Source organism: Humulus lupulus, chromosome 4 (assembly GCF_963169125.1).
Source record: "Humulus lupulus chromosome 4, drHumLupu1.1, whole genome shotgun sequence".
Taxonomy (NCBI): domain Eukaryota; kingdom Viridiplantae; phylum Streptophyta; class Magnoliopsida; order Rosales; family Cannabaceae; genus Humulus; species Humulus lupulus.
In genome coordinates this window covers 128,688,069-128,713,775 of record NC_084796.1, presented here as the reverse complement: position 1 = coordinate 128,713,775, position 25,707 = coordinate 128,688,069, and positions in this window count along the sequence as shown.

Sequence of the window (25,707 nt, the reverse complement as noted above, 5' to 3'; positions counted from 1 at the left end):
TCTTAGCCATTTAGAAAAACCTTGCGGCAAATTCAGTTGCACAATTTATGGCTTGAAACAACAATAGTTGTAGTTGAGGCTAGCATATTGACATTAAGTATTTAGCCATGAAGGAGCGTGTTAAAGAAAATGAAAGTGGTTAGTAAGTGCGCAAACACTAAAATTGATTGATCACAGATCCCTTGACTAAAGGCATGCCACTACATAAATTCAAGGATCATAAAGTTAATATATGGGATTTCCCTTATGTAATTTTTCATTACAAGTTATCAATGAAACCCTTATTTGGATATTTTCTCATATTCATGTGCACCTTAATTTCATTTGAGAAAATTTATCTTCATTAGACCTAAATAAACACAGGGTTTATTCATAAAGTTGCATTGCCAAATAATTCTTATTGTTAAGTAATAAATACATTGTAATACATGGAAGATAATACACGTCATAAAGAGGACATATCGTTGTGATTCATGTGTTTGTTGCCTAACAAGGATAATCATAGGGCTTAAGTGGTACTTTAGTTAAAATGCAGACCAAGTGGGAGGATGTTAGAGTATTTTATTAATTTAATTATAGTTACCAAAACTTATAATTCTAATTAATTATGATTAAAGTCAATATTGGGATTAATTGATAGATATTCTCAATATGATCAGATTTAAGGTAGTTGCTCAATATTGAGATACCCAATATTTCATATCTTATTGATTGTCATATATTTTGACATCAATTGTGGCAGAAACCTTGACGGAAGGTCTCAACTATATAAATATAGGGTTATGGTCACCAAGCTCAACTCTCATTCTCATACTCCATCTAAAGAGCTAGTGAGAGCTTGGAGGTTCTTTACCCTCACTAATACTCTTTTGTTTTCATTTTGCAGATCTAAAACTTTTAGATCGAGGTTATCAAATCAATAGTTGGAGGTATAATTTATTGATTTGTTTTATTTTGTAACAATCATATACAACTTATTCTGCATATTAGGATTGTTAATGCATCTAAATTAAATTAATCTAACAAAAGACGGATTGAAAGTAGCAAGTGGGTTACTTTAGAAAAATTATAGGGTGTAAATGTAAGAGTGCATAAATATATATATATATATATATCCTTACTAGATACTAAGCATTGATATACCCTTGAAAAAATCATCAAAGCTTTTGTATTAATGTATTGTTCTATTTTCTATTTTTGTTTTTGTCTACACACTACTACTAAAAGAGACTTTAACTTTGGGTTTTAACGCGGATAAACTTTGGTTCTCGCATAAATACAAACCGAAGTCTATCCATGCAAAGTTAAAAGTCTTCAAAAAACTGAAGTTAAAAGGGGGTTTTAACTTCGATTATTTGAAAAGAACCAAAATCTATTGTAGACTTTTAACTTCAATTTTTACTAAATAACTGAAGTTAAAAGTCTTGGATACATGCTAATGTCAGGAATTGAGGACTTTTAACTTCGGTTATTGGGTAAAAACCGAAGTTAAAAGTCTAGAATTTTTCCAAATAACCCAAGTCTATTCTTTTTTATTTTTTCTAAAAAAATAGTATTTAGACGAATTTTTAACCCAAATAACAAAAAATTTAATCCAATTGTCAATCCAAAAACCACCACAAAAACAATTTCCTAAAAAGTTTAAACAAAAATAAATTATTACAATTATTGAGTTTATAATAAATAATCATAAATATTTGAAAATAAATAAAAAGTGAGAAAATTACAAATAATTTTTTATTAAATTTGGATTAATAAAAAACTTAGAAAAAAATTAACATAGACAAACTTTTAGAGATTCATACATTTTTCAATGCCCAAACACACATTTGAATCAAGATTATAAATTCTTAAAACCTATACATTATCAAAACATTAAGTATAAAATTAAAAAATAAAATAAATCTGAAAAATAAAGAAAATAAAACCTTAAAAACATAGATTTAGTGATCCATACCTATTTTCAAGTTGAAGAACACGTTTGAATGCTTAAAATCCATTCAAAATCCAGAAATAAATTGCTAAATCTGACCACACTCATACCCACGGCCAAATAATCTCTTTTACCCCTAAAAATAAAAATAATCCAAAATCTATGATGTATTTATGATTTTTAGCTAGAATAGTGGTAAAAATTAGTACAAAACAAGAAAAATAGGAGAAATGTGTGAAACCCTCTTCTCCCGTACGGTGGCTATGGAGGTTTTCCTTTGGGTTTCGTTTAAGACTAATAAAGAAGAGAAGTGGTAGGGTCGGATATATAAAACTTTTAACTTCGGTTATTTGATAATAGCCAAAGTTAAAAGTCTCTTGCTTTTTTCTATTACAAAAAAGTCTTTCGTTTTTTAAGAGTTAAACCTAAAATCGAAGTTAAAAGCCCATTGAAAGCTTTAACTTCAGTTTTCATGTATTTTCCAACAATTTCATGTGTAAAAACAGAAGTTAAAGCCTATATTTCTAGCAGTGACACGTGTTGATCATAATAATAATAATAGTCATATTAGTTTGAGTCTAATTCTTTCAATTCATTTTTGGGTCATTAATTACTAAACTCATTAATTAAATAATTTTCCTTTATTTAAGGCTATTTTTTTATTTTTTATTTTTGTTAAGTTAGTCATATATAAATAAAAATTATAAGATGATATATTTTTATTTATAATAATTTTTTCTTTCATTCGAGTTTTATTTTATTATTATTGTTCATATTATGTATAAATATAAATTGAATATATCAATACACATTATTTTTATATTGTAATAAATATTCAAATACATTATAAAAATATAAATAAAATTTTACATATTTATATTATAATTTCATTCTGTACGCCCTGATTTTCCCACGGGCTGGTTAGCAAGCTGAGCTGCGACCTAATCATAATTATCTCGTGGACATCCCCAAAACCGGAGCTGCCGTCATAAGATCATACCTCCTTAACTCGAGGTAACCTAAGGGTTCGTCTCTGCTAACTTAAGGACAGAGTCCGGGCTCTGAAGGCCGAAGGTAGAGTTAAGTATCCAGCTCGTAGTACGAGCTAGAATTGGAGGGTGTGACCTTTTATAAAGTCAGCCACGCAAGGTAAACGTGCATATATCAGACATCACGTGTCTAATATGTCCCTGACTTCTCGGACACGCAGCAGGAACGTGCGTATTCAGACACCCACGACTGGGTTGGGCCGTGTGGCCCATTATCTCCTTACCTATTGATTTGACCACACTTATGTGTCAGGTTTAGGAATTAATCATGAATATCACATAATTGACATGATAGGTAAGAAGGTCACGGGATGACCTTCTTACCAACTCCCAGGTGCCTTCTCCTATAAATATGGAGACCTTGGGAGTTAATAGAGGTTGGATTCTTTATTGTAATAAAGGAGCCTGTAATCAAATATCCAGTATATAGCAATAATACTGACTAGTGGAGTAGAAGGACTTTAACCTTTGAACTACTTAAAAACGTACTTTGAGTCACCATTTCATTTCCTAAGATCATATATCTGTTTTGGTTCAACACAAGCACTAATTCCTTTCTCTTCTTTTCTTAATTTCCTGTTGGTGAAGAACCGCATCAACAGTTTGGTGCTTTCATTGAGAGCAAGTTCGATTAGTGCTGTCGCAAACATCCAACTATGGTGACTACTCGATCCAGGCACGGTAACGAGGCAGAACAGCATGATGGGCAGGAGGCTCATCATACTGCCACCCCTGGTGAACAAGTTCCTAAAGCCCAGCAGCGGCCAGGAAAGCAGCTGGCGGGCCAAGATGACACTGGAAGTTCGGCACCCCGGCCGCCTAATCCAAACCCGTGTTATTACACTGCGGTGGAGATGGAGAATGCTCAGCTAAGGAGCCAGCTAGGAATAGCTAGCCAGCAGATCAAGGATGCGCTAGCCCGACTACCCCCTCTCACAACCGACGCAAACGTCAGAGAAAGGCAAGGCGAGGATACTAAGTCTCGTCGGGGTAACCGGTCCAGGCATAGCCGCTCGGACAGATTTTCGACAGCCAACTCCACTCCTTCATCACACCATCGAGAGGCAAACTTCGAAGAAGTGCCTGGAGCCAGGCAACAGCAATACAGCCGTTCGGTCAGAATGTCGACTCCTAGCTCCCAACCATCCTCGAGAGCGCCCAGGGGAGCTCGAGGAAATTCCCGAAGGAGATCCGGGGAGGGCTCGCAGCATCAGCCCTTCCCCAATAACCGTCCTGCGCCTCGTCCAGATCGCCAGGCTCGGGACCAGCAGGTTGGCAGGGCTGAAAGGCCCCCACCGAACTTGATCCGTCCAGACAGAACCAGGATCGCCTCTCCAGTCAGGCATCCTCCGTCTCCAATCAGATATCCATCTCCTCCTCAGCCCGTCCAAGATATTCCAGCCTACAGAAGTAGCAGGAGAGATCCGCCATCAGCTGGACATTCCCGGCGTAGCAGGGCGCCAAGGGAAAGCCCAGGTCCTCAGCACCAAAGGCGAGCTCCAAGCCTCTCTAGCAGGAGCTACTGGATCGGCAGTCGCCGGAGTGACCTTTCTGGCGGAGACCTGCATCAGCGCCTAAGTTCGGCACAAAGCCCACAAGACACTCAGGGAGGCGATCTGCAGGATCGCCTTAACTCCCATAGAGGGGAGCAGGTAGGATGAGACAGCCATGCTCGCTCAGGGGGGGCCCTGTCCGTAGTACGTAACGGAGGGAATGCCCCAAATAACCTATCTCAAGATAGAAGGGGTAATAACCCACCAAATATGTACAATGGATCCGGAGTTGTTGAACAACCCCGGAATAACCAAGGACATCAGGACCAAACCCTCGAGTGCCTGGCCCAGATGGAGGAGCTGATGAGGAAGCTCCTGTTAGAAAAAGAAAAAGATGAATATGATTTTGGGGATGAGATGGAGCTCTTTGCCCCCAGCATAGCAGCAACGGCTTACCCACCTGGTTTCCGTATGCCGCACCTGTCTAAGTTCAATGGAGACGGAGACCCGTCAAATCACCTAGGGATGTTTAACACCCTGATGATGGCCCACAACATTGGCCCCGAGATGAGGTGTCCAATCTTTCCTTCCACACTGACTGGACCTGCCAGGCAGTGGTTCAAGCTAGGTAAAAGACTTTCAATCAACTCCTGGAAGACTTTCTCGGCAGATTTCAAAAGGGCATTCCGAGCCTCCCAGGCTGCCCGCGTTCAGGCCGACTCTTTGGCTAACGTGAGGCAATAGCCCGGTGAAACTCTGAAGGCCAACCTGAGCAGATTTGCGAACGTCACTGCTCGGGCCAGAGACGCGGATGATAGCTCCAAGCTCATGGGCATGAGAACTGGAATCCTCGTCAGAGGGGATCTTTGGAAAGACATACAAAGAAAGGGAGTCAACTCGGTTAACGAATTCCTTAACAGGGCCCAGGAATGGATAAACTTGGAGGAAGCCGAAGCCTCAGCTGCAGGAACCAGGCAGATCCCTGATCAGCCCGCTGGAGTGGGGACGGAGGTTGTGGCAGCGACCCAAAACGTCACACAGAATAACCAGCTCGGTGGAGGCAAAAGAAAGGGGAATGGTGAAGGCAGCCAGCACAGCCAAAAGAAGAATAATTCCATAGACAAGTTTAAGCCCGTCTACGCTACTTACACAGAGCTCACCCAGTCTAGGGAGAACATTTTCCTAGCTAATTCTACTCACCTCCCCTGGAAGAGGCCCGAGCCGTTGAAGCACCAAAAGGGGAAGAGAGATACCTCCAAGTTTTTCCGCTTTCACAACGATGTTGGCCACAACACCGATGATTGTAGGCATCTAAAGGATGTTGGCCCCCTTGGCTCAATACGCGCGGAATAGAGTCCTAGCAGGTCGACCTGCTCCAGAAGTCCCGGCCAGTCAGCCCGGGTCTCGGATAGATCAGGACGTCCCTCCTCCCTTGGTTGGAGGGGTGATATCCACCATCTCTGGAGGACCGCATTTGGCTGGCACGAACAGGGGTGCCCAAAAGAGATACGTGAATGAACTGAAGGCGCATAACGGAGTAGAGTTCGTCCCAGAGCAGCGCCTGCCAAAGCAGCAGCGATTGGAGAAGCAACCGATCATTTTTACGGAGGAAGATGCGGGCCATGTCCAGTTCCCTCACAATGACCCTTTGGTCATGGCAGTTCAGCTCGCCAATCGGAGAGTGAGGAGGGTGCTGATCGACAACGGGAGCTCAGTGAACCTCCTATTCCGATCCACGTTAGAAAAGATGGGTTTGACCGTCGCCGAGCTGAAGGCGACCTCCATGATGTTATATGGTTTTTCGGGAGAAGGATCGGCGGCCATAGGGACGATCGAGATGGTGATCACCCTGGGAGAAGGACCTCGAACAGTCTCGAAACTCCTCGAGTTCATGGTCATTGACTGCACCGCTGCGTACAACGCAATTTTGGGACGACCTACGCTCATGGCATTTGAGGCCGTCACTTCCATCCGCCATCTCGCGATAAAATTCCCTACTTCCACGAGAATATGCACTGTCCATGGCGACCAGCTCGCTGCCAGGGAATGCTACAGCATTTCCATGAAGGGAAAATCTAAACCTGGGCAGCTGGCAATGGCCATCCAAAGTGGTGAAGAGGAATCTCAGGAACCCTTAGCGGATCCTGAGATTGAAAAATATCAAAGCGCCGAAGGGGAAAATGTCGTCTTAAGTGAGGATATTGACCCCTGAATAGGCGAGGACAGATCCGAGCTCCACGCTATTGAGGAGCTCGAGGAAGTGAACATTGATCCGCAGAATCCATCACGGATGGTCAAGCTCGGGAAAAACCTCTGCAGCAAGAGGAAGGCGGAGCTGACCAGATTTCTGCGGGATAACCTGGACGTATTTGCGTGGTCCCATGAGGAAATGGTGGGAATCAGCCTGAGTGTCATCATGCATACACTTCATCTGGATAAAAGCATTCCCGCCAAGTCCCAGAAGCAAAGACGCCTAGGAACAACCCAGGCTGAAGCCTTGGAGGAAGAGGTAGCCCGGCTCAAAAAATGTGGCTTTATCCGTGAAGCCAAGTTTCCAATATGGGTCGCCAACCCCGTGCTGGTTCCGAAGCCCAACGGAAAATGGCAGACCTGCATAGACTTCTCCGACCTGAATAAAGCCTGCCCCAAGGATTGTTTTCCACTACCAAGGATTGACCACTTGGTAGATGCCACGGCGGGGCACGAGCTCATGTCATTTTATGGACGCGTACTCGGGCTACAATAAGATCGCCATGAATCCGGCAGATCAGGAGCACACCAGTTTCATGACCCCGACTAACGTTTATTGTTACAAGGTCATCTCATTCGGGCTGAAGAACGCCGGAGCTACCTACCAAAGGTTAGTAAATAGAATGTTCGCAAACCAGATCAGAAAAAACATGGAAGTGTACGTTGATGACATGCTAGTCAAGTTAAAGAATGTCGATAACCATGTTTCCGACCTGGAAGAATGTTTTAAGATACTACGGGAGTATGGCATGAGGCTTAATCCACAGAAGTGCACTTTTGGTGTCGCGTCAGGGAAATTCCTAGGGTTCATTGTCAATACCCAAGGAATCGAGGCAAACCCCGACAAGATCAGATCACTGCTCGAGCTTCCCTCGCCCAGGTCGCGAAAAGATGTCCAAGGCCTGACAGGAAGAGTGGCGGCCCTCAATCGGTTTATTTCCAAGTCCACCGATAAGTGTTTGCCATTCTACAACCTGCTCCGAGTAAACAAGAAGTACGAATGGACAGAGGAGTGCGAAAGCGCATTCCTCGACCTAAAGGCGCATCTGGCCGAGCCGCCCGTACTATCCAAACCAAAATAGGAGAGCCTCTTTTTCTCTACCTGGCTGTCACTAAGGATGCAGCCAGTGTCGTATTGGTCCGGGAAGAAGACCGAGTTCAGAGACCAGTCTACTACATCAGTAAGAGACTTCTCGGGGCTGAATCCTGGTACCCGTTGATGGAGAAATTGGTGTTTTGCCTTATCACGGCCTTGCGAAAGCTCAGGCCGTACTTCCAGTCCCACTCGATACACGTCATGACCGATCAGCCTTTAAGGCAGGTTTTGCAAAAACCTGAACCATCAGGACGTTTGTTAAAGTGGGCAATCGAACTCAGTCAGTTCGAGATTTTGTACACTCCGCGAACTGCTATAAAAAGTCAGGCCCTGGCCAATTTTATGGCAGAATGCACGGGATTCCAGGAGGATCCCGTTGAGGACTCACCCCAAGTCACCTCGCCCCAAGCATCATGGAGGATCTTTGTGGATGGTTCATCCAACGAGAACGGATCCGGAGCTGGAATCATTTTGATATCCCCCGAGGGACATAGATTCCACTCGGCACTGAGATTCGGATTCAAGGCCTCCAACAACGAGGCCGAATATGAAGCTTTGCTGGCCGGGCTGAGGATAGCCCAGGAGTTGAAGGTGAGCTCCGTCCAGTGCTTCTGTGACTCCCAACTCTTGGTAAACCAAGTTCTGGGCGAATATCAAGCACGGGGACCCAAGATGGCTGCCTATCTGGCAAAGGTAAAAGGTGAGCTATCCGCGTTTAGGCGAGGCTCGATCAAACAGATACCTCGGGAACAGAACGCTAATGCAGATGCTCTTGCCAAGCTCGCCACCTCTAGGGAAACGGAGACCTTGGGGTTAGTACCAATAGAATTCTTGGAAAAACCAAGCATAGAAGTTGTCAGGACGGAGGTCGAGATGATCGATGCCAGGCCGACCTGGATGACCCCCATCCTTGAGTATCTCGTCGAGGGAAAGCTGCCTGAAGGGCGTAATGATGCACGGCGAGTCCTGTATCAAGCACCGAGGTATACAATGGTGGACGGGATGCTATACCAACGTGGGCACTCCCAACCTCTCCTCCGATGTGTTCTTCGAGGCGAAGCAAAGGCCATCCTGCAGGAAGTGCATGAGGGTTTTCGCGGAGATCACACTGGGGGGCAGAGCTTGGCCCTAAAGGTCCGGAGGCAAGGATATTACTGGCACGCTCTATCCAAGGATTCGATCTCGTATGTCAAGAAGTGCGACAAGTGCTAGCGATTCGCCGCAGTTGCCCGAGCTCCTCCAATCGAGCTGAAGATGATCTCGTCCCCATGGTCGTTCGCTGTTTGGGGGATCGACTTGGTGGGCGTCCTCCCTACTGGAAAAGGCGGGGTCCGTTACACCGTGGTAGCCGTCGACTACTTTACGAAGTGGGCCGAGGCAGAACCTTTGGCGACGATAACGTACAAAAAAGTACTTGACTTCGTGGTTAAAAGCATTGTTTGCCGATTCTCCCTACCCAATAAGATCGTCTCCGATAATGGCACTCAGTTCGACAACGACCTGTTCACCGAGTTTTGTGAAAGGTACGGAATTGTGAAAAGTTTCTCCTCCATGGCCTATCCTCAGGCGAATGGCCAGGTCAAAGCTGTCAACAAGACTTTGAAGGCGAGCCTCAAGAAGAGATTAGATGAAGCGAAGGGGGTCTGGCCAGAACAGCTCCCCCAGGTCCTATGGGCATACCGGACCTCGCATCGGACTCCTACGGGTCATAATCCTTTCTCCCTAACCTTTGGGAGTGAGGCAGTCCTCCCCGTGGAAGTTAAGATGCTTTCGCATAGGGTCCAGTCTTATGACCAGGACCGCAACCACAAGCTACTGTGCAATTCCCTTGACCTAGTTGATGAAAGGCGAGAAGATTCGCAACTTCAGCTTGCCCATTATCAGCAAAAGATCAGTCGCTATTTCAACTCCAAAGTCAAAACGCGTGCCTTTAGCGTTGGCGACCTGGTCCTAAGAAGAGTCTTCTTAGCCGGTAAGGACCCCAAAGATGGAGTCTTGGGACCGAACAGGGAAGGACCATATCAAGTCATCGAGGTCATTAAGGAAGGAACTTATAAGTTAGCTCGGCTTGATGGAGGGGCAGTCCCGCGGGCTTGGAACGCCATCCATTTAAAGAAATATTATCAATTATTCACTTGTAAGGCCTAAAAGGCCATTTTTTATGTATTAAGCAATGAGAATCAGCTTTTTTTTTATATTTGTACATGTTTTCAAGTGTAATCTAAAGTAACCACAAAAGACCCTTTCCCAATTACTTGGGGGGCATATGGTACCTGGATATAACCAGGTCACCTTAACGACTTAGAAGTTGATTCGTATCGATTGATCGTTGTTTTTCTTAAAAAATGCGAGTGTTTACCGAGTTTTTCGGAAACGAATACAAACAAAATAATAAAAAGATAAGAACTGTAGAAGTGCAGAAATATAAATAGACAAATAGGTTTTTTACGTGGTTCAGGCGTTAACGAGCCCTAGTCCACGAGTCGATGTTATTATACTTGTAGAGAATTACAGTAAAATGGCTAGTGTAAAAGAACCTCACAAACTCACAGTGTTTCTCTCGAGTTCTCTAGAAGAAGACGAAGCTAGAGAGATTTTGGCAGAGTTCTTGCTATGTAATCTGTTCTTTTTTTCTTCCCCCTATTGCAAAATGAGGAGGTCTTTATAGCTAGAGTTTTTTCTTAGGGTTTTTACTCTGCCCCCATGAGTCTTAATTACACCAGCCATAAATAGGGGATACAATTACCGTAGTCGCCTGGCCACCAGACTCTATGTCGGTATATTTACATGAAAGTATGGGGAATGCACAAAGGCAGCTGTCTTTTCCAGGCTGTCAGCGGAACAGTAGGCGAAATGGTACTTTTAGGCGTGCTGGGATGTGTGCGGCCTCGACCTGTCGGGCGTGTCAGGCGGGATCCTGTGTCAGGTGGATATCATTCCAACTATGCCTCCTCCATGACTCGACCGCTTGGTCTTCTTCCGTGCGAGGCACGAAAATGTATCCGCGAAGGTAACCTGAAGAGCTTCTCCTGGAAGGACCTTCCCCGAAGGATATCCCTTCGGGAGTCCGGGAGAATTGACGAGCTTCCGCGTCGCGGTTGCTTGAAAGAGTATGTTGGACACCAAACGGGAGAGGCGAAGCCTTTCTGTCCATCCGCGAACTCTGGTCACCTTTCGTGAAAGACTTTGATAATTCTGCTTCCCCGAGGCTATCCATCTAAACGCTATCCGGAAATCTGGATAACAACGAGATATTGGTAAGGATTAACGCGAACTAAGTCCTATCCTGGATTTAACTAGGTCATAAAACTTAGAAGTTGATTTAAATCTATTGATCATTGTTCTTCCTAAAAAGCTCGAGATATGGATAAAAGTTAACACGAACTAAGTTTTCAAATTAAGTTCCTGGATATAACCGGGTCATAAAACTTAGAAGTGAATTTAAATCTATTGATCATTGTTATTCCTAAAGAGCTCGAGATATGGATAAAAATTAACGCGAACTAAGTTTTCAAATTAAGTTCCTGGATATAACCAGGTCAAAAAACTTAGAAGTTGATTTAAATCTATTGATCGTTGTTCTTCCTAAAGAGCTCGAGATATAGATAAAAATTAACGCGAACTAAGTTTTCAAATTAAGTTCCTGGATATAACCTGGTCATAAAACTTAGAAGTTGATTTAAATCTATTGATCGTTGTTCTTCCTAAAGAGCTCGAGATATGGATAAAAATTAACGCGAACTAAGTTTTCAAATTAAGTTCCTGGATATAACCAGGGCAAAAAACTTAGAAGTTGATTTAAATCTATTGATCGTTGTTCTTCCTAAAGAGCTCGAGATATGGATAAAAATTAACGCGAACTAAGTTTTCAAATTAAGTTCCTGGATATAACCAGGTCCAAAAACTTAGAAGTTGATTTAAATCAATTGATCGTTGTTCTTCCTAAAGAGCTCGAGATATGGATAAAAATTAACGCGAACTAAGTTTTCAAAATAATATCCTGGATATAACCAGGTCAAAAAAATTAGAAGTTGATTTAAATCTATTGATCGTTGTTCTCCCTAAAGAGCTCGAGATATGGATAAAGATTAACGCGAACTAAGTTTTTCAAAAATTGTAACTAAAATGCGTAGGGGCAAGAAAGAGAATCAATTAAAAATAAAATTGAGTTAAATTGTCTCGAGGTGGAAGCACCTCATGCAAATGTTACACAAAAAATTTTAAGTTAAGAATATTGAAGGAAAGGGCACGAGAGGGGAAGGCCCTAAGATCCGCCAGGTGGCCCGTTGGAGGTCATCGTCTCGCCCTGCTCGGCTACGGCGGAGCCGTCCCCGGCCTCGAAGGGCGCTTCTTTATCAAGCCGAGCTTGGAACTTCACCAGCAAGCACTCCCAGAGGTTCGCTGACAGGAAGGAGAAGTCAGCGTCTAGATTGTAGGCCCAGCAATGGTAGAACAGATCTTCCAAGGCCTTCTTCGAAGTTGTCCGCTCGGCCTCCAAGGCGGCCTTGGCCTCAGCCTTCGTGGCATCTAGGTCTGTCCGCACGCTGGCAAGGGTGGTCTCGAGCTCTTGAACCTTTGGGCGGGTTTTTTCCTACTCGGCCTGCGAGGCCGCCAGGGATTCCTTAGCCGCCTGCAGAGAAGTCTGGTGCTCGCTCCTCATGTCCTCGAGCTGAGTTTTGGTCCTGGCGATGCTCCGATGAAGGGCAACGGCGCTCTGCGAAGGCGGAAAGGCAATTGCCTTAGAAAAAAGAGAAGAAAGAAAAAACAGGGCAAAGTGTAATAATAAAAAGCCATAAAAGGGTAAAGTCAGCTTACCGTTAGGGACATGCCCAGGGAAGACTCCAGCACGCCCACCAGACTCATTGTCTCGATTGCCCGAAGCTCCTTCTCGTTGAACTTGTATATGTGGCTGATGGCGTAGTTCGCCGACTCATACACCGTTCCCCGGAAGGCCTCTAGGATCTTCTCCAGGTCCTGGGGATTGACTAGGATGCGTACCTCAGCGGGTACAATCGACGAAGCCTCGAGCTCCGTTCCTGCGTCACGGGCGGCGGCCAGAGCTCGCGGTGGGGGTGGGGGCATGTTGCTTCCCTCGGCAGCAGGAGGAACTACTCCCACGACCTGGGCAGCTGGGGCTTGCTCCTTCTCCTTTGCAGGAGACTTGGTGGGGGTCCCGGCGGCGTGCTTGGACGTCCGGATCCTTTTCATTCTTGGTCCAGTAGCCCCAGCTGGGGGGTTCCCCCTGGCGAACGCACCTCGCAGGCTCTCTTCGGGCTGAGACATCTCTTCTGTCAAAACAAAGACATGGTTAGTACAAAAGTTAGCAATCATACAGAAACAAAAACAAAGGGGGAAAAAGAGAAATTAAAAGTATATGTATACTAAAAGGGATCCTACCCCCCGGGCTAGAAGAACCTATGGTTACGACCATCGGCTCCGGAGCTCCCGCTGGAGAATCTAAGTCGATTATCTCCCGAGCTGGTGCAAGTTCTGGATCTAACTCCGGTTCCGGGCTAGATTCTTCTACATATTACCTAAGCTCCGGAGCTACGGCACCCCTTCGAAGTGATGGCCATGACCGAAGGTTGGTCCCATACTCCTCGAATAGGATCGACCTAAAGGCTAGGGTGTTATCTACTACTACGGTACCCCTAGGCCGGCTATCTAGGTAGTCCAACACAAGCCGGTCCACACAGTGGAGCAGGGTTGTGTTCAGGTCCGGATCACTTCGATGACGATGGACGAGCTGCCTAGGATTGAACCTAGCTAGCCGGGGGTCTGCTGTGGCCATATCTAAACTCCTAAACAAGTAAGGGTTACCTTCGACAGAAGGACCCGAGGCTGCTCCGGACTGGATCCTCTCCTCGCCCGTCCTCTGGGCGACCTCCAGCGCCCGCTTCCTGTTCCTCACGAGGGGAACTTCGTCGTCCTCGTCCTCCTCATCTTCATTTCCCGCGACCTCCTCCACGATGATGGGTCTGGTGTCGCGAGCTGGGGGAAGCCCCCGGGGCCTCCTTAGGTTCAAAGTCTGATTTGGGAAAATCAGTTTCCAGGCCACCATCGTCTCGTCTGTTACGAGCGCGCGATAATCCTTCTCACTGGGGGGCAAGCCCGCCAGTGTCTCGTATTGGGCCCCGAGGGTCACAGATTTCTCTGTCCTCGCGAAGATGGTTGCAGGATTAATCTAAGTCAGAAAGGGCTACAGGAGGAGCTAAACGATACTTAACTTACGAGCTAAGGATGAAAAACACTTACGAGGGGGATTGAAGTAGTGGAGCTAACAGTTTCTGAACCCCGTCGACATGAAGAATTGATCCTTAAAGTCGTTGGGGTGGCTGGGCAGCTCGATGACCGCATCCATGTTGGGGAATCGGGTCAAGTAATAAAACCCGTCGCCTCGCCCCCGCTGATTCGGGCTGGCCTTGAGGCATAAAAAATACAAAATATCCACAGGAGTGGGGACCTCCCACTCGTGCTTCAAAAATAAATATCTCAACCCCGCCAACAACCGATAAGAGTTGGGGGGGAGCTGAAAAATGGGGCCAACTTCACATAATTTAGGAAGTCAGCAAAGTACTGGTCCAGCGGGAGGAAGGCCCCCGCCTTGAAATGCTCGCCACACCAGGCCGCGAATTCCTCGTCGAGCGGTGCGCAGCTCCGCTCACCTTCCGCAGGGGGTCGGGCAATCACTGACGCTCTCCCCAGCCCGATGTTGTGGGAGAGGAATAGCTTGTTGATCTTCATCTGGTCGGTAATCTTAAAGACGATCCTCTCCGCCTCAAAGAATGCGTCAGGAGCCACCTCGAGCTCCTGCTCCACTGCCGGCCCAAAGTTGGGAATCGGAGAATCCGGCATCACCGCCTTTCCTTTGTCTTGCTGGGAGGCCGAGCTGCCGACGGTCTTCTTTGGAGCATTCCTCTTCGGTGCCATCTGGTCACCTAACGAACAAAAGAAAAGATTTCAGAAAAGGCAACCTAAGCATAAGGAAGAGTCAAAAGGAGTGTTCTTTGCACGAGCTGAGATAAGCCCAGCCCGTGGAGAGTGAGACCACGCAGTTCAATGAACACGCGCCTGTGCTCCCAACAGATCCCCGATTACTCGGAATTTGTGTGTCAGGAGGGTCAAGTTAAAATTTTTCCTTGGAGGGAAAGTTCCAATAGGCATGAAAGGCAAAACCGCTTGTGAAGCGTGTCCCCTAAGCTACCCGGTTTTGCACCCAAAATTCCAAAACTCCTACCCAGAAATTTTCCCCAGAAAATACATCCTGTAAACCATACTCCTAAAACGATTTCCTACAGCAAAAATACCCTAACCTAAAAGGCTTTCACCCTTCGTACCCACAAAAACCAGTAAACCCTTGCATGTGGCTACAGTAAATATTTACCTAAGCTACAGTGAAAAATATTTTCAAAACACGTATGGTCAGGGGACTTACAGAGTATTTGGTTGGGAGGTGGATGAAGGTATCGCCTAGGTGGGAGCTTCGTCGGAGTATTTGTTTCAAAGCTTTGAAGGAGTCCTCACGCCTGAGCTTCTTGAACGTTGAAAATGGCAGTCACAAAGAAGAGGGTTTTTCTAAGATGAAGAGAGAAGAAGGAGAGAGTTTCTGAGAAATTTCAAATGAAAGGGTGGCCCATGCGTAGGGTGGCCACCCCTGTTATATACGCGAAGGGTCACGTAAAAAGGGCTGTTGGATGGCCCTGATGTGGTATCCAAGGCCTTCCACTCAAAATATGAAACGACGACTGGGCATAGGCTAGGCCATTAAATGCGGTTCTCGGAAAACGTACCGTCACCAACCATGATGTTCCACGTATCAGGCGCCTGCGTAAAATGTGGAATGGGAAGAGGTCATGGGGAAGCCTAAAAGTCCCTACTGTGGCCTTATATGACGTCGTATACCAAGAGCAGGGGCTTGGGGGGCAGATGTACGCCCTGATTTTCCCACAGGCTGGTTAGCGAGATGAGCTGCGGCCTAATCATGATTATCTTGTGGACATCCCCAAAACCGGAGCTGTCGTCATAAGATCATACCTCCTTAGCTCGAGGTAACCTAAGGGTTCGCCTCTGATAACTTAAGGACAGAGTCCGGGCTCTGAAGGCCGAAGGTCGAGTTAAGTATCTAGCTCGTAGTACGAGCTAGAGTTGGAGGCTGTGACCTTTTATAAATTCAGCCACGCAAGGTAAATGTGCATATATCAGACATCACGTGTCTAATATGTCCCTGACTTCTCGGACACGCAGCATGAACGTGCGTATTCAGACACCCACGACTGGGTTGGGCCGTGCGGCCCATTATCTCCTTACCTATTGATTTGACCACACTTATGTGTTAGGTTTAGGAATTAATCATGAATGTCACATAATTGACATGATAGGTAAGAAGGTCATGGGATGACCTTCTTACCAACTCCCACGTGCCTTCTCCTATAAATATGGAGACCTTGGGAGTTAATAGAGGTTGGATTCTTTATTGTAATAAAGGAGCCTGTAATCAAATATCCAGTATATAGCAATAATACTGACTAGTGGAGTAGAAGGACTTTAACCTTTGAACCACTCAAAAACGTACTTTGAGTCACCATTTCATTTCCTAAGATCATATATCTGTTTCGGTTCAACACAAGCACTAATCCCTTTCTCTTCTTTTCTTAATTTCCTGTTGGCGAAGAACCGCGTCAACACATTCAATGACATTTATCATATCTCTTCATTAATTAAAATTGTAGTTTATATATAGCATATATAATTTATGGGGCCTTCTGGAGTCCCTGAGTTCATTTTCCAGGACTGAGTCCTGTGGTGATTTTTGGTCGTTGGAAGAAGTGATTTATTAGATTGAATGGTAGGATTTGAGTTGAAGCTTAAGTGGTGTAAAATACAAAAATACTCCTAACTTCTTCCATATAACCAACAACCGTTCCTCTTCACCTTTTCTTTGGTTTGGTTATTATATTCTAAAATAATAGAAGGTTGGAAGAGTCTTAGTAAGCTTCATTCTCTCGCCCGACTTCGAAGAGAACTTTCTGCAATGTGAATATCTGGAGTAGTAGTTGGAGTCCCGAATCATCGCCGTTTTTGTTAAAAAAATTATACTATACGTACTACATGTCCTCCAACTCTTGGAAATACAGTATAACTATTGTCCTCCAACTCTTGAAAACATAGAACCATAGTGTCAACTGCATCTTGCATTCCATTCACAGTGCACCATTTTATTCCAATCTTCTCAATTTCCTTACGCACGGATTGAGCCTGCTACATTGCTTCGTCGAACTTGCGTATTTGCTCTGCAATGAAACATTGAACATTTACTGGTTCTGCTCTCCTAGGTTTCGGTTTGACGGGGTTACGAACAACTTCATAAGGAGTGATGGTTGTCAACTTGATCCCAGGTGCTAGTTCGCTGACTTGAACATGTACTGAGTTCCCCAGAGACTGTACGTAATTGTCGATGGTAGTATCCCAGCTTTCTAGGACAACTTTTGGACTGTTGGACTCAGCCTAGATGTGTAACTTTTCATCCTCCTTCTTTGAATCCTTCCTTGAGGAAGCCATGGGGTTCTTTTCAGAATACATGTCTTAGTGGATGTACGTATTTCAATTAGTGGCAGAGGTAAAAGCAATGGTTGAATGGTGCTTGCACTAATTGTTTCCCAAATTGCAGACTTTTATAGTGGTAGAAGGTATCTTGCACCCCTCACAAGAATCATTGTTTTGCATGCATGGGTGGGCCACTTGGAGACATGTATGTAGTACGTATAGTATAACTATTGTTTGCTAGTTGGAGTTCCGAATCGTCGCCGTTTTTAAATAATCAATACATTTAAAAAAAATTATTATTAATATTAAAAACTTGCCACCACATTATATTCATTTCTTATACCGCATAAAAAAATTAAACAGCTTCAGTTTTTGTTACGTTATTTTATTATACATTTGTCTAAGTCAATTATAATAGTTACTTAGCAGCAGTCAAATAGTTACGTGTCCACAATCTTAAATAAGTCCCAACTCTTACCTAAATTTATTATAAAACCCTCAACTGTACAATTTATTGGACCTGAAATTACGCTTCTGCCCCCAATTATTTAAACTGTGCCAGCTAAAAAAACACAACCGGTTATACCAAGTCAAAATACTAAAAAGTCAACATTTTAATACCAATATAAATTTGAAACTTGGAAAAAATCTGGGCCCCACGGAAGGACTCAGTCCTGTGAGGGACGCCAGAATTCTCCATAATTTATATGTACAATTAGTTAATATTTGTATATTATTTTTACATGTTTTGAGATTTTTATTCATAACATATTACTATGAAGTCTTATATTAATTTACTATCGATAGTATATTAGTTGCTTTTCAAGAAATGGTGAAAAATAAAATGAAACGTGTTTTCATTTTTTTTCAATTTTTTATTAAAAAATATTATATCAAAAAAGCTATTAAAATTAAAAATATGTGTTTTGTTATTATCAGTAGATATTTTTGGTTAAATTTCCATTTAATGATTTTATATTATCATAATTAAAGATACTTGAAATAGATAGAAAACATAATTTTATTATAACAGTTTATTGATTTAAATTTTATTTCAAAATTAGAAAGTTATTTTTCTTTCTATTTTATGATTATCATATTCTTTTTATTAATTAATATTATTTAACCTTTGACCGTTGTGCGAGTCATGTACTCATGTTAGCCAAATATAAACTAAAATTGTCCTTATATGCAAAAGACAACGATCAATTAATAACTCGTTAGATTAAAATATTATATATATTCTTTTAACTTTTGAAAAACAATACATATCGATTCAATATAAATATACAGGATAATTCTTCTATAGGGGTTTCACTTTAAGCCCTACCGGTAGGGCTTTCAGTGTTTATCGACCTGTGAACAGTTTTTAGCGTGACATTTTTTTATGACTGTGTATATTGTAGCTATTTAGAGCATCCTGCAAATTTTCAGAAAAATCCGAATAGTTTACAGTACCGAAAACTAGGTTCAAATATGTTCTTTTCCACGTGCATAAAAAAAATTAGTCACGCGTGCAACAACATGTTTGAACTTAGTTTTCGGTACTGTAAACTATTCGGAATTTTCTGAAAATTTGCAGGATGCTCTAAATAGCTACAATATACACGGTCATAAAAGAAAATCGCTACGAAAACTATTCACGGGGTTATAAACACTGAGAGCCCTACGGGTAGGGCTTAAAGTGAAGTCTTATAGGAGAATTCCCGTAAATATATATATATATATATATATAGATGACAATTCTTTTATAGGGGTTTCACTTTAAGCCCTACCGGTAGGGCTCTCAGTGTTTCTCGACCCGTGAACAGTTTTCAGCGCAACTTTTTTTTATGACCATGTATATTGTAGCTATTTAGAGCATCCTGCAAATTTTCAAAAAATTCCAAATAGTTTACAATACCGAAAACTAGGTTCAAACATGTTGTTTTCCACTCGTATAAAAAAAATTAGTCATGCGTGCAACAACATGTTTGAACCTAATTTTCGGTATTGTAAACTATTCAGAATTTTCTGAAAATCTGCAGGATGCCCTAAATAGCTACAATATACACAGTCATAAAAAAAAATTGCACGGAAAACTGTTCACGGATCGAGAACACTGAGAGCCCCACCGATAGAGTTTAAAGTGAAGCCTCTATTGGAGAACTCTCTCTCTCTCTCTCTCTCTATATATATACCAAAACTTTCTCACTCCACATTTCCTAAAACAATTATATATCATAGTATTTTAACTTTTTTAACTTTTTAAAAATCTAATATAAAATTACGTTTCTATATTTTAATTTAATATATAGAGTTCATCTCTTTAAAATATCATATATTATAAATTTCCTTTATCTTTCATCTTTCAACCTAAATATCATTAATTTTCTTTTAAATAAATTTCTTCCTAATTTAAAAAGATAAAATAGTGTTAATGGTGGTTCTATTATAAACCATCAATTTTCTTTTATTTTCTCACTCAATTTTGCAAGTATTTCAATTTTAATCCAATTTGAACACGTGACACTAAAAAAAACTTTAGGTATTATATAAACATTATTCAAAGGATATATATAAACATACTATATCAAAAGAGAGAGGTTTACTACATTAACTAATAAATTATATCATATATTTGTAGGTAAATTCCATTTCAGATCTTGTGTTTTGCAAAAGTTATCGATCGAGCCCTCTATTTTATTAAATGACAATTTGAAGCTTGTGTGTTCGCAAAATAGAACAAAAGAGTATTATGGACTGGATTTTGGTCAAACTTTTTTTAAATATGACCAAAATACCTTTGGGTTTTTAATTTTAAAAATTAAAAAATTAATTTTAATATTTAATTTTGTATTAAATTAATTTCTAATATTAAAAAATTTAAAATAAATTTAAATAATGTAATATTTAATTTAAAAATAAAATAAAACAAAATTAAAATTTTAATATATATTGTAAACTTAATTAAAAAAGTAAAATCTTAAACAAAAGTTAATTAAAACAAAATTAATGTTTGAAACCATATTCAAAGAAAAAACTAAATCAAAAAACTAAAATGTGTTCTTGATTTCATCTCAAACCTGATTCAAAGAAGAAGAAAAAATGATCATCATCACTGAGTCAATATCTCATCTCAAATCTGAATAACCAAACCTAGAATCAAAATCAATGTTCAAAATCTCATAAACCCATAGATTTATTATTCCCTAGCTTTCTTCTCAAACTTGAGCAAGATGATCACCGCTAAAATTTATTCTATTCACAAAAGCAAAACAAATATGCCCCAAAACACAATAACAAATCACATTCTACTGTGATTCAAAAACACAAATCAAAATTTAAAAACCCTTGGAAATTTTTATTCCCGCGAGGAATCATAACTCCTCAGCTCTTCCATACCCGAGAAGTTTTTGCTCCCCAAGATCTACCTAGAAAACTACCCCCAAAAAATTGACATGCTCACACGCAAGCCTTGATCTTGCTTCCCCAGATCTCGCCCAAAAATCGCACCCGAAGTTCTTGCTTCCTCAGATCCATCACATGCAAGCTTACCCCATCCTTGCTTAACCCATCCTCGTTGGCTTCAGATCGTCCTTTGCTCCAAAGTCGTTTGCAGTCTCTGTCAACCTCCAATCTTCATTGGCTCAATCCATCTGTTGTGGCTTCGATCTCCGGCAACTTTGAGATGCTCACCACACACAAGGCCTCCTCGTCATGCTCCATCTGAGTAGCGTCTCCATCGCGACTCTGATTTGGGGTTTCAAGTATCTGCAACAAAGGAACATGGAGGAGGCAAAAAGAAGAAGATGAAAAGGGTGAAGAATTATTAGGTTTTGGAATATAGATATATTTTTTAATTTATTAGCATTTAGGTTAGATTTTTTAGTTTGGAAAAATTTAGTTTTAGTTTTAATTTTAATTCTTAATTTTTTTTAATTTTAAATATTTATATTTTTTAATTTCAAAAAAAATTTATATGATTTTTATTAAATATTTATTTTTAAATTTTAAATTATAATAATATTTAATAAAATATAAGGGTATTTTGGTCATATTGAAAAATAGTTTGACCGAAATCGAGCTCAGGGTATCATTTGTTCCATTTTGCAAAACGCAGGGTCCAAATTGCCATTTTATAAAACAGAGGGTCTGATCGGTAACTTTTGCAAAACACGGGGTCTAAAATGTTATTTACCCTATATTTGTTGTAAATATTTTTTATGAGGAAAAATTAATTATCACTAACAATGAAAAATAATATATACATATGTAAATATTTGGATTATTTTTTATCTTTTGTATTTATTTTTACTATAAAAAACATAATAATTGTAAAACTTAATACTTGATCGCAGCTACAAGTCTTACTACTAGTATATATATATATAAATAGATTTTACAAAAAGAGAGTTAGATTTGCATTTCATATCACTACAAGAAAGAGCACTTTTGTTATCGTTGTTCCCTGGAAGCATCGGTAAAACCCACATTTAGAGGTGCTTTTAAGTAGAAAGCGCCTGTAAAAGACACCTCCCAATCCCAAAAACAATTGGGAGTCTTTTTAGTGGCACCTTAACTCACCGTTGTAAACACTTTTTACCAGCGCCTTCTTGAAAAGGTGTCGCTAAAACCACTCTACACCGGCACATGTATTATTAAGTGCCAGGAAAAGAATTCAAGGAAAAAGGATTTTCGTGGGGATTTGTTGGTGGGAAAATTTGGTCTTCTCCGGAACTTCCAAGGCACTAGCAAAGGCTTAGAGGCGCTGATAAATAGTTGGGAGGAAAATTTCCCATGTGCTTAAAATGTGCCAAGAAGTTAGTGGAAAATCTAATGTCAGGATCTTTAAATTCGCCTGCTAAAGGTTACAAGGACATTGAAAAATACGGGGAACAAAGTCGTTTTATGTTAGGAATTTTAATGAACAATTGGCGACACTTTTTTTTAGCTTTTGTTGTGTGGTAAAAGACGCTGACAAAAGTCTACAATATTAAACACCCACTCGAGATCCTTTCTTCTTCCATTTCTCAAGTATGTTTCACTTTCTCCCTCCATTACTCACACTCATTTTCTCCCTCCCTTTCTCACTATCATTTTTTCCAGTTGCTGACCTTCGAGCTTCCAGCCTCGAGTCGTCAATCAGAGACTCGTGCATCCATGCGGTGCATGTTAGGGTGGGTGTAAAGCGCCCTATTCTATTACTTAGTAAAAACGTCACTTATCTTATAGATAATAGAAAAAATAACACATAAAAGATAAACTCAGTAGGGTCTTGATAAAACATGTAAGTTTGGCCCCAATAGTTAAAAATTAAAAATAAAGTAGTCATTTGAAATGTTTAAAATAAAATAAAAGTTTAAGTCCCACTGGCATATTTGAAAATAAAATTCATAACACACTACAAAAAATATGTCATTTAGCTACAAAAATATTCGTAGCTAATAATATATTTTTGGTAGCTAATGAATTTTTTTCTACCAAAAATTTTGGTTGCTAGTTCGTAGTTAAATCCCCGTTCCTAAAAGTTTTTTGTTACCAAAAATTTTGGTAGCAAATGTTTTTTATTGGCTACTAAATATTTAGTAGCAAAAAATATAATATTTGATAGCAAAATAATTAACTTTTGTGTCTACTAAATTTTTTTTGCTACTATAATTTGGTAGTAAATTAATTTATTTTTATTAATAAACTAATCAGTAGTAATGTTATTTTGCAAGTTAAATTTGATAGCTACATATTTTAAATTATTAGCTAATAAAATAACTTCCACTAGTTTTTTGTTTGATAATTTGTATTCAGAAACTAACAGATTATATTTGTTTAAACATTATAATATATAAAAATAATAAATGCTCATGGAAAATATTAAAACAAAATATAAATTTAAGATAAATATATATTGGCATACATGCAAATTTCATATACATAGAAGATGCGAGCTAATAAGAGTGTTTTGATTATTGATACAAAAATTACAAGATACAAATTTTATATAGGTTGAAGATGCAAGCTAACATTGTTTAATTTATACAAAATTACAAGATGGTATTTAGTGGGGTTCGCTCCAAAGTGTAGAACAAATCTCTTCTAGTCTTTAATTCTTCAAGTTTTGTATAAAATCTGTAAAAGAGAAAAACAAAATGTAATTATTAGTTATCTAATGGATTTGTATTTATATATATATATATGAGAGATTGAGAAATAAAGGCGTTGCTGGCTGAGAATAATAATTGTGAGAGACGTTCTTGGCCTGGAGTGATGATCGAGAGAGAGAGAGTGTTGAAGAAAAATGATAACTATATATGAGAGAAAGATGCTATGTATGTCCGAGACAGAATTATATAACTAAGAGAAGTATGAGAAAGATATATTTTCTGCTCAAAGGAAAATGATAACATTGTGATTCCTTTTATCTATATAATACATATATATATATATGCGAGAAGGTAAATATTGTGTAGAGAAGCTAGCAGTTAATGAAGAAAGTGGTAGTGTAGTGGTGAGATAAATGTGAGAGAGTGTGTGCATGTAATAGATATTATAAGTGGTGGTTGGTTATGTTATATTAATATATATTTATTATATGATTTATCTTATATAAATACAAATATTTTATTTTATAAGTATGTGTGTATATATGTATTATTGTATATAATTATTATAAATATGTTAAAAGATAAGTATGATTTATTAAGTCCGATCAGCTATCAACATTTTAGTAGTATAATTGAAATACTTATATTGCTACAAGATATTAGTAGCAAAATTTTCTAAACTTTATAATTGTAAATTGTAGTTTTTGCTACTAAAAAAATTAGTAGCTAAAAATTTCAGTTTTTGCTACAAAAATAAATTGGTAGCAAATAATATATTAAGTAGCCAATTTTATATTTTGGCGCCAATAAATTTAGCCACCAAAAATAATTGGTAGCTAAAATTATAAATTAGCTACTAAGAAGTTTGGTAGTAGAAATATTTGGTCTTTTATTTATTGATTTTGCCACTAAACTATTTTGCTACCATAATTTAGTAGCAAAATATAATTAATTGCTACCAATAATATTTGGGAGCTAAAAACTTAGTAGCTAAAAATTATTTTTCTTGTAGTGACATAGTTTCTTTTAATCTCGATGCTAGTATTGATTGTTTATTCGTTCATAGGAAACCCCCACGCCATACATACTCAGACGTTGGAACTCCTCACATCACCACGCGTGCCAGAGAGAAATCCTATTGTTTACTTGAAAGGTGGAAAGTAAGGGGGTGAGCTAAAAGCTCAGTAAGGAAGTACAGCAAAATCAAACAAAAAGACAAGAAATACATGTATAATATAACATGAAAGTTCATAACATCATTATACTCATATTTCATAATCATAAATGAAATCATAGTCATACATCACGCTCATACAACATAAACATACTCCTTGTGATCATGGCACCTCTGTTGTTCATGTCACATCTTAAGTTAACCAGTATAACCTGGGCTAGTAAAACCTCCTCTACGAGGTAATAAGGATCTTAGGTCCTTGAATAACCTCGGCGCGTCTGCCCTTTTGAGTTACGTCATATCCTTAATAACTCATTTATTGCGTTGCGTTCAGCACACTAGCAACATTTTCTTTTTATTCATCATACAATTACATATGTAATACAATTCACATCAAAACATAGAGATTACATGCTTCATAACACTTGTCTTATCACAGCATATCAAAACATGACACTTTCATTTCCATAGTACTTTGCTTTTTAGAACATACAAGTCTTACCATGTCATAGCATAAAACATAGAAAATTCTATCTAACTTCCTTACCTCAGGTCCAAGCAAAGCAAAATGAGAAAATGCACAACGAGCCTATAATCATTACCAAACGTTCGTCTCTTAGAATCATGTAAGACGACTCATGCTCAACATACATACCACACGTGTGCATGGATTATGCACATGTGGCACAAGTTGCACTACCATTGCAAACATACAATAATTTCACATAAAATAATAAAAGAATAATGCTAATTCTACCTATTAACTCTTCATGGTTACAAAGTAAAAGTCATGTATTTGAACAATAGACATATATTTGAACGTAAAAATGCATTTGCATGCAACATGCATACGTGGGAGCATTCTTAAAATTTAACGTTTTGAAACGATAATTTCTACATGCTTATTTCTTGCCTCTTCAAATAAAATTTAGCGACATAATTTATTTACCATTTAATTGTTTCTTTAATCACAAGATTGTTATAAAAATTTAATGTAACATATTTACTTTATAAGATGATCCATTTAGCCATTTCTAATTTCTCATAAAATAATAATTCCATTTATTATATAAATAGCATTAAAAGAAA